This window comes from Bufo bufo, chromosome 4, assembly GCF_905171765.1.
Source record: "Bufo bufo chromosome 4, aBufBuf1.1, whole genome shotgun sequence".
Taxonomy (NCBI): Eukaryota; Metazoa; Chordata; class Amphibia; order Anura; family Bufonidae; genus Bufo; species Bufo bufo.
This window is the reverse complement of record NC_053392.1, coordinates 119397382-119406190: the sequence shown is the minus strand read 5'-3', so window position 1 is coordinate 119406190 and position 8809 is coordinate 119397382.

The following is an 8809-nucleotide window of genomic DNA, read 5'->3' as shown; positions in this document are numbered from 1 at the left end:
CTATCGTTTGGACCTCAACTCTTCCTCTGATCTGTCTTTTGGTAGAAAGGTCTTACAAGCGGTGGTCCCTCACTAAGGAAGGATGCTCTTCTCTGTAATTCTCTCTGTGTGGTGCTGTTGTGGGGGAAGGGAAAAATGATGATTACACTTACCGGTAATCGGATTTTCCAGACCCCACAACAGCACCCTTCCCTATTCCCTCCCTGGGTTTTCTACTTCTTTCCTCTCATAGGCACAAAAAAATAAATTATATATATATATATATATATTATATATACACACACACACACACACACACACACACACACACACACACACTGAACAAAAATATAAACGCAACACTTTCGGTTTTGCTCCCATTTTGCATGAGCTGAACTCAAAGATCTGAAACATTTTCTACATACACAAAAGACCTATTACTCTCAAATATTGTTCACAAATCTGTCTAAATCTGTGTTAGTGAGCACTTCTCCTTTGCCGAGATAATCCATCCCACCTCACAGGTGTGGCATATCAAGGTGCTGATTAGACAGCATGAATATTGCACAGGTGTGCCTTAGACTGCCCACAATGAAAAGCCACTCTGAAATGTGCACAGTTTTGCCTTTTTTGGGGGGGAAAGTATCTGGTGTGGCCCTCATTTGCCTCATGCAGTGCAAAACATCTCTGTCACATAGAGTTGATCAGGTTGTTGATTGTGGCCTGTGGAATGTTGGTCCACTCCTCTTCAATAGCTGTGCGAAGTTGCAGAATATTGGCAGGAACTGGAACACGCTGTCGTATACGCCGATCCAGAGCATCCCACACATGCTCAATGGGTGACATGTCTGGTGAGTATGCTGGCCATGCAAGAACTGGGATGTTTTCAGCTTCCAGGAATTGTGTACAGATCCTTGCAATATGGGGCCGTGCATTATCATGCTGCAACATGAGGTGATGGTGATGGATGAATGGCACAACAATGGGCCTCAGGATCTCGTCACGGTATCTCTGTGCATTCAAAATGCCATCAATAAAATGCACCTGTGTTCGTTGTCCAAAACATACGCCTGCCCATACCATAACCCCACCACCACCATGGGCCAATCAATCCACAATGTTGACATCAGCAAACTGCTCACCCACATGACGCCACACACGCTGTCTGCCATCTGCCCTGAACAGTAAAAACCAGGACTCATCGGTGAACAGAATGCCTCTCCAACGTGCCAGACGCCATCGAATGTGAGCATTGCCCACTCAAGTTGGTTACGACGACGAACTGCACTCAGGTCCAGACGCCGATGAGGACGACGAGCATGCAGATGAGCTTCCCTGAGTCGGTTTCTGACAGTTTATGCAGAAATTCTTTGGTTATGCAAACCGATCGTTGCTGCAGCTGTCTGGGTGGCTGGTCTCAGACGATCATGGAGGTGAACATGCTGGATGTGGAGGTCCTGGGCTGGTATGGTTACACGTGGTCTGCGGATGTGATGCCAGTTGGATGTACTGCCAAATTCTCTGAAACGCCTTTGGAGACTGCTTATGCTAGAGAAATGAACATTCATTGCACGGGCAACAGGTCTGGTAGACATTCCTGCAGTCAGCATGCCAACTGCACGCTCCCTCAAACGTTGCGACATCTGTGGCATTGTGCTGTGTGATCAAACTGCACATTTCAGAGTGGGCTTTTATTGTGGGCAGTCTAAGGCACACCTATGCAATATTCATGCTGTCTAATCAGCACCTTGATATGACACAGCTGTGAGGTGGGATAGATTATCTCGGCAAAGGAGAAGTGCTCACTAACACAGATGTAGACAGATTTGTGAACAATAGTTGAGAGTAATGGGTCTTTTGTGTATGTAGAAAATGTTTCAGGTCTTTGAGTTCAGCTCATGCAAAATGGGAGCAAAACGGAAAGTGTTGCGTTTATACTTTTGTTCAGTGTGTGTGTGTATACAGTACAGACCAAAAGTTTGGACACACCTTCTCATTCAAAGAGTTTTTTTTTATTTAATGACTATGAAAATTGTAGATTCACACTGAAGGCATCAAAACTATGAATTAACACATGTGGAATTATATACATAACAAACAAGTGTGAATATGTCATATTCTAGGTTCTTCAAAGTAGCCACCTTTTGCTTTGATTACTGCTTTGCACACTCTTGGCATTCTCTTGATGAGCTTCAAGAGGTAGTCCCCTGAAATGGTTTTCACTTCACAGGTGTGCCCTGTCAGGTTTAATAAGTGGGATTTCTTGCCTTATAAATGGGGTTGGGACCATCAGTTGCGTTGAGGAGAAGTCAGGTGGATACACAGCTGATAGTCCTACTGAATAGACTGTTAGAATTTGTATTATGGCAAGAAAAAAGCAGCTAAGTAAAGAAAAACGAGTGGCCATCATTACTTTAAGAAATGAAGGTCAGTCAGTCAGCCGAAAAATTGGGAAAACTTTGAAAGTAAGGGCTATTTGACCATGAAGGAGAGTGATGGGGTGCTGCGCCAGATGACCTGGCCTCCACAGTCACCGGACCTGAACCCAATCGAGATGGTTTGGGGTGAGCTGGACCGCAGAGTGAAGGCAAAAGGGCCAACAAGTGTTAAGCATCTCTGGGAACTCCTTCAAGACTGTTGGAAGACCATTTCAGGGGACTACCTCTTGAAGCTCATCAAGAGAATGCCAAGAGTGTGCAAAGCAGTAATCAAAGCAAAAGGTGGCTACTTTGAAGAACCTAGAATATGACATATTTTCAGTTGTTTCACACTTGTTTGTTATGTATATAATTCCACATGTGTTAATTCATAGTTTTGATGCCTTCATAGGCATGAAAATAAAGAAAACTCTTTGAATGAGAAGGTGTGTCCAAACTTTTGGTCTGTACTGTATATATATATATATATATATATATATATATATATATATATATATATATATAATCAATAAAGAAGACCGACACTCGCTGTTGATAATTCTTTCTTTGTATTTATTCAGTCACATGTACAGGCAATAAGTGACGGTCCTACCGCAGCTTCCTCAGACTTATCATCATACAAAGAACATTTCATGTTTAAATAGAGCGCCCAAACACAGGGAAATGACATCACACAGAAAACCACACCCACCAATCAGTGTTAAAATGAAAACATATGAGTTCCTTTAAATTCACTTTAGTTAGTTCCTTATTTCTTTCTTTCTTCATTATGTTCGCTGTAAATAATATATAGAAAAAAATCCATTTATTTTCTTACAAAGGATATTTTTGTCAAAAAATTATTATTTTCATTATTTTATTTTTTATTTTTATTTTTTGTTTTAAAGTTTTTTATTTGTTTTTAATTGCACTATTGCAATACTCAAAAATATAACATTATAGAAAAATTATTATCCTGGGAAAAATATTGTTATACCAAGGTGATCTATCAGAGGAAGCTTTGTACATTATACTCCCGGTTGAGTCCGTGGGGCTCAATCGTTCGTAATCGATGTATCCAATAAGCCTCCCTCTGCAGCAATAACTTGTTCCTATCTCCACCCCGACGTGGAAGGGGTACAATGTGTAAAGTGTGTACCCTTGATTACACAGTGTACACTGTTCTAGTGTGATTAAGGGTACACACTTTACACATCCACAATCTGGCGAACGCATACCTATAAAAAAAAATTTCACCTGTGACAGTCGTTTTGTTATATATATTTTAAAGTGCCCCTGTGGTCTATTGTACGTGGGAGAGACTTCCACTAGGATGAAAGACAGACTTAGTAACCACAAGTCCACCATCCGCAAGCAAAATTGATTATTTCCTGTACCATTCCACTTCCATGCACATAGACACACAGTGGCACAGTTGCGTTACCAGATTATAGACAGTGTACCCCTTCCACGTCGGGGTGGAGATAGGAACAAGTTATTGCTGCAGAGGGAGGCTTATTGGATACATCGATTACGAACGATTGAGCCCCACGGACTCAACCGGGAGTATAATGTACAAAGCTTCCTCTGATAGATCACCTTGGTATAATAATATTTTTCCCAGGATAATAATTTTTCTATAATGTTATATTTTTGAGTATTGCAATAGTGCAATTAAAAACAAATAAAAAACTTTAAAACAAAAAATAAAAATAAAAAATAAAATAATGAAAATAAAAAATTTTTGACAAAAATATCCTTTGTAAGAAAATAAATGGATTTTTTTCTATATATTATTTACAGCAAACATAATGAAGGAAGAAAGAAGTAAGGAACAAACTAAAGTGAATTTAAAGGAACTCATATGTTTTCGTTTTAACACTGATTGGTGGGTGTGGTTTTCTGTGTGATGTCATTTCCCTGTGTTTGGGCGCTCTATTTAAACATGAAATGTTCTTTGTATGATGATAAGTCTGAGGAAGCTGCGGTAGGACCGAAACGCGTCACTTATTGCCTGTACATGTGACTGAATAAATACAAAGAAAGAATTATCAACAGCGAGTGCCGGTCTTCTTTATTGATTCTACATTGGGACGCCATCCCATAGACTCGTGCACCGTGACCATATACAGCAGTGCCGACCTGTGATTACTATATTTATATATATATATATAAATATGGTGTATGATTGGTGATATGATAATTTTGATTAACTAAGGTAGGAGTCCCTCTCTTGCTCTGTAATCCACTGAAGGGGTAGAGAGGCTCCACTTTTTTTTTATATATATAAAAAGCATCAAAATTCAAATCACCCCTCGTTTCGTCAAAATAGATACAGTAAAAAAAAAAAAAAAATTCAACATCATGGGCATCACCGTGTGCAAAAACTCCCATACTATTAAAATATAAAAATATTTATTCCATATGGGGAAACAGAAAAAAAAAATGGCCGATTTGCTGTTTTTTTGGTTGTGTCACCTCCCTCAAAATTGAATAAAAAGTGATCAAAACGTTGCACTCCAAAAAGTAAAGGTTGTCCCACAAAATAATTTTCCCTCATACAGCTCTGTACATATAATTACCAAAAAGTTATTAGGGGGTCAGAATTTGAAAAGATGGAAAGAAACATTTTTTTCAAGGTTTCTATTAATTTTTATTTATTTACGGTATCACCGTAATGACCTGGAGAATGAAGATAACTGATCAGTTTTACTACATAGGGAATGCCGAAAAAATAAAACCCATAAAACTGTGGTGGAATGTTTTTTTTTTCCCCCCCCCAATTCCACCCCATTTGGATTTTTTTTTTCCAGATTCCCACTACATTGTATGCATATTAAATGGTGCCATTAGACAGTACAACTTGCCCTGTAGAAAACAAAAAAACTAATGTGAATGGAGAAATATAAAAGTTATGGCCCCGAAAAGGCAGGGAGTGAAAAACTAAAGTGCAAAAATGAAAAACCCTCTGGGGTGAAGGGGTTAAAGTCGGTGATTGTTATTATCGCCGATCATGGACTCTGCCTCCAGGTGTCTGGTGTGTAAAACAGCAGGCATTCAGCGCTTATGGGGGTCACACAGCTCCTAGGCATGTGCCCTTTTTACACTCCATTCATACGAGTGCAGTGGAAGTCGGGAAGGTGTTAAATGGAACCAGTTAATAGTCACAAGGGCATCTTCCCCTTAGGCCCCTTGCACACTGGCATCACGGTTTTTGTCAGAATGCGTTGCGGGTGCATTGCGGCAAACCAGCGCGAGTAGGCACTCAATTTCATTCAGTTTTGTCTGCGATTGTGTTAATTTTTTTCCGCGAGAGTGCAATGCATTTTGCACGCGCGTGATAAAAAACTGAATGTGGTACCCAGACCTGAACCCGGAATTCTTCACTAAAGTTCGGGTTTGGGTTAGGTGTTCTGTTGATTTTATCATTTTCCCTTGTAACATGGTTATAAGGGAAAATAATAGCATTCTGTATTAAGAATGCTAACTAAAATGTCCATTGAGGGGTTAAAAAAATAAATAAATAAACAAGTGCGGATGCGGTGTGATTTTCACGCATGGTTGCTAGGAGATGATGTTAGTAAATAAGGATGAGCAGCCCCGGACCCCATTAAAGTCAATTCACTGTATTATTTTCCCTTCTAACATGGTTATAAGGGAAAATAATAGCATTCTTAATACAGAATGCTAACTAAAATGTCCATTGAGGGGTTAAAAAATAAAAAAAATAAACTCACCTCATCCACTTGATCGCGCAGCCGGTATCGTCTTCTTTCTTCTTCCTGCAGGACCTGCAAAAGGACCTTCGATGACGTCATTGCGCTCACCACGTGATGAGTGTGGTGACGTCAGCGCAGGTCCTGCTGAATGAAGATAGAAGATTCTTCTGCGTCAGCGCAGGTCCTTTTGCAGGTCCTACAGGAAAAAGAAAGAAGACTATACCGGCTGCGCGATCAAGTGGATGAGGTGAGTTTATTTTTTTAACCCCTCAATGGACATTTTAGTTAGCATTCTGTATTAAGAATGCTATTATTTTCCCTTCTAACCATGTTAGAAGGGAAAATAATACAGTGAATTGACTTTAATGGGGTCCGGGGTTGCTCATCCCTATTTACTAACATCATCTCCTAGCAACCATGCGTGAAAATCACACAGCATCCGCACTTGCTTGCGGATGTTATGAGATTTTCACGCAGCCCCATTCATTTCTATGGGGCCTGCGTTGCGTGAAAAACGCAGAATATAGAACCCGCTGTGATTTTCACGCAACGCACAACTGCTGCGTGAAAAACAACGCTCATGTACACAGCCCCATTGAAATGAATGGGTCAGGATTCAGTGCGGGTGCAATGCGTTCATGAAACGCATTGAACCCGCTAGGAATACTTGCCCGTTTGAAAGGGGCCTTAGGCCTGTTTCACATGAGCATGTGCAGTGCAGCACTCGCGCTCTGTGTATGAGCGTTCTGGACTTGCAGGAGCGCACAGCATTAGGGCTCATGCACACAAACGTATTTTCTTTCTTCTTTCGTTCCGTTTTGGTTTTTTTGCGGACCGTATGCGGAACCATTCACTTCAATGGGGCTGTAGAAAATACAGAAGTTACTCCGTGTGCATTCCGTTTCCGTTTTGTCCGCATGGCCGTTCCGCAAAAAAGTAGTGTATGTCCTATTGTTGTCCGCAAATCACGGTCCGAGGCCCCATTCAAGTCATTGGGTCCGCAAAAAATACAGAACACATCCGTATGTCATTCGTATTTGGCGGATCCATACTGTAGAAATGCTATGTCCAGCCCATATTGCTCATGTGTTTGGTGATTAATAAGTTACTGTTTCTGTATACGATTGGCAAAAAACTGATCAAATACGGAAACCATAGGGATATGTTTTGTGCAATAACGGAACGGAAGAGGACTTACATCAAAGAAAGAAAAAAAACTCAGATACGGAACAACGGATCAGTGAAAAACGGACCGCAAAACAACAACGGTCGTGTGCATGAGCCCTTATACTGATTTATAATGCTCTGTGGCTCTGCTTGATCTTATTGTTACAGGTTCATACAGCCTTATGTCACTATGATCCTGCAGAAGTATGGTCAGGCAGAGACACACAGCATTATAAATCAGTATAGTGCCATGCGCTCCTGCAAGACCAGAACGGTGGATCACGCTCACACACGGAGCGCGAGTCCTGCACTGCACACGCTCATGTGAAACAGCCCTTACACAGCTCCATTCGGACAGCTGTACTGGTGCCTCAGAGGCTGTTCAAAAGCAAAATCTGCGCTGAAAAAGCCAAATAGTGGTCGTTCCCTTCTGGACTTTGCAGTGAACCCATTATGGCATTTCAGTGGTGTGTCTTAGGTGGCACCAGATGGGCACAGCATATTTGGCATTGAAATGCCATATCTGTGGAAAAATTGCAAATTTCATTTTGCACCACCAGCTGTGCATCCATTTCTGCAAAATACCTGTGGCTTCAGAATGCTCACTCCACCCCACAATACCTCGAGGGGTGGCGTTTCCAAAATGTAGTCACTTCTCAGAGGTTTCATTTATCATTTCACCCCAGAGCCTCGACAGTTGTCAGCACAAAATGCGTCACCACATTGGGCCTCAAATGCGCATGGTGCTCTTTTACTCCTGAGCCCTCTTATACATTACGGCCACATGTAGGGTTTTATAAAACCAGGAAGCACGGCATAAGGCTCCATTCACACGTCCGCAATTGTGGTCCACATCCGTTCCAAATTATGCGGAACACGTGTGGACCCATTCATTCTCTATGGGGACGGAATGGATGCGGACAGCACAGGACAGCGGATTTCCGAAACGCGCTGCCAATCCTCCGGTCCGCGGCTCGGGAAAAAAATAGAACATGTCCTATTCTTGTCTGCAATTGCGGACAAGAATAGGCATTTCTATGGGGGTGCCGGACGGGTGTATTGCGGATCTGCAATACACTACGAATGTGTGAATGGACCCTAATAGGAGGGCTAACATGTTTATAAGGGAAAATAATAGCATTCTTAATACAGAATGCATAGTACAATAGGGCTGGAGGGGTTAAAAAAAATTATAATAATAATTTAACTCACCTTAATCCACTTGTTCGCGCAGCCGGCATCTCTTCTGTCTTCTTCTGTGAGGAATAGGACCTTTGATGACATCACTGTGCTCATCACATGGCCCGTCACATGATCTTTTACAATGGTGATGGATTGTGTGATGGACCATGTGATGAGCGTAGTGACGTCATCAAATTATTATTTTTTTTTAACCCCTCCAGCCCTATTTTACTATGCATTCTGTATTCAGAATGCTATTATTTTCCCTTATAACCATGTTATAAGGGAAAATAATAATGATCGGGTCCCCATCCCGATCATCTCCTAGCAACCGTGCGTGAAAAT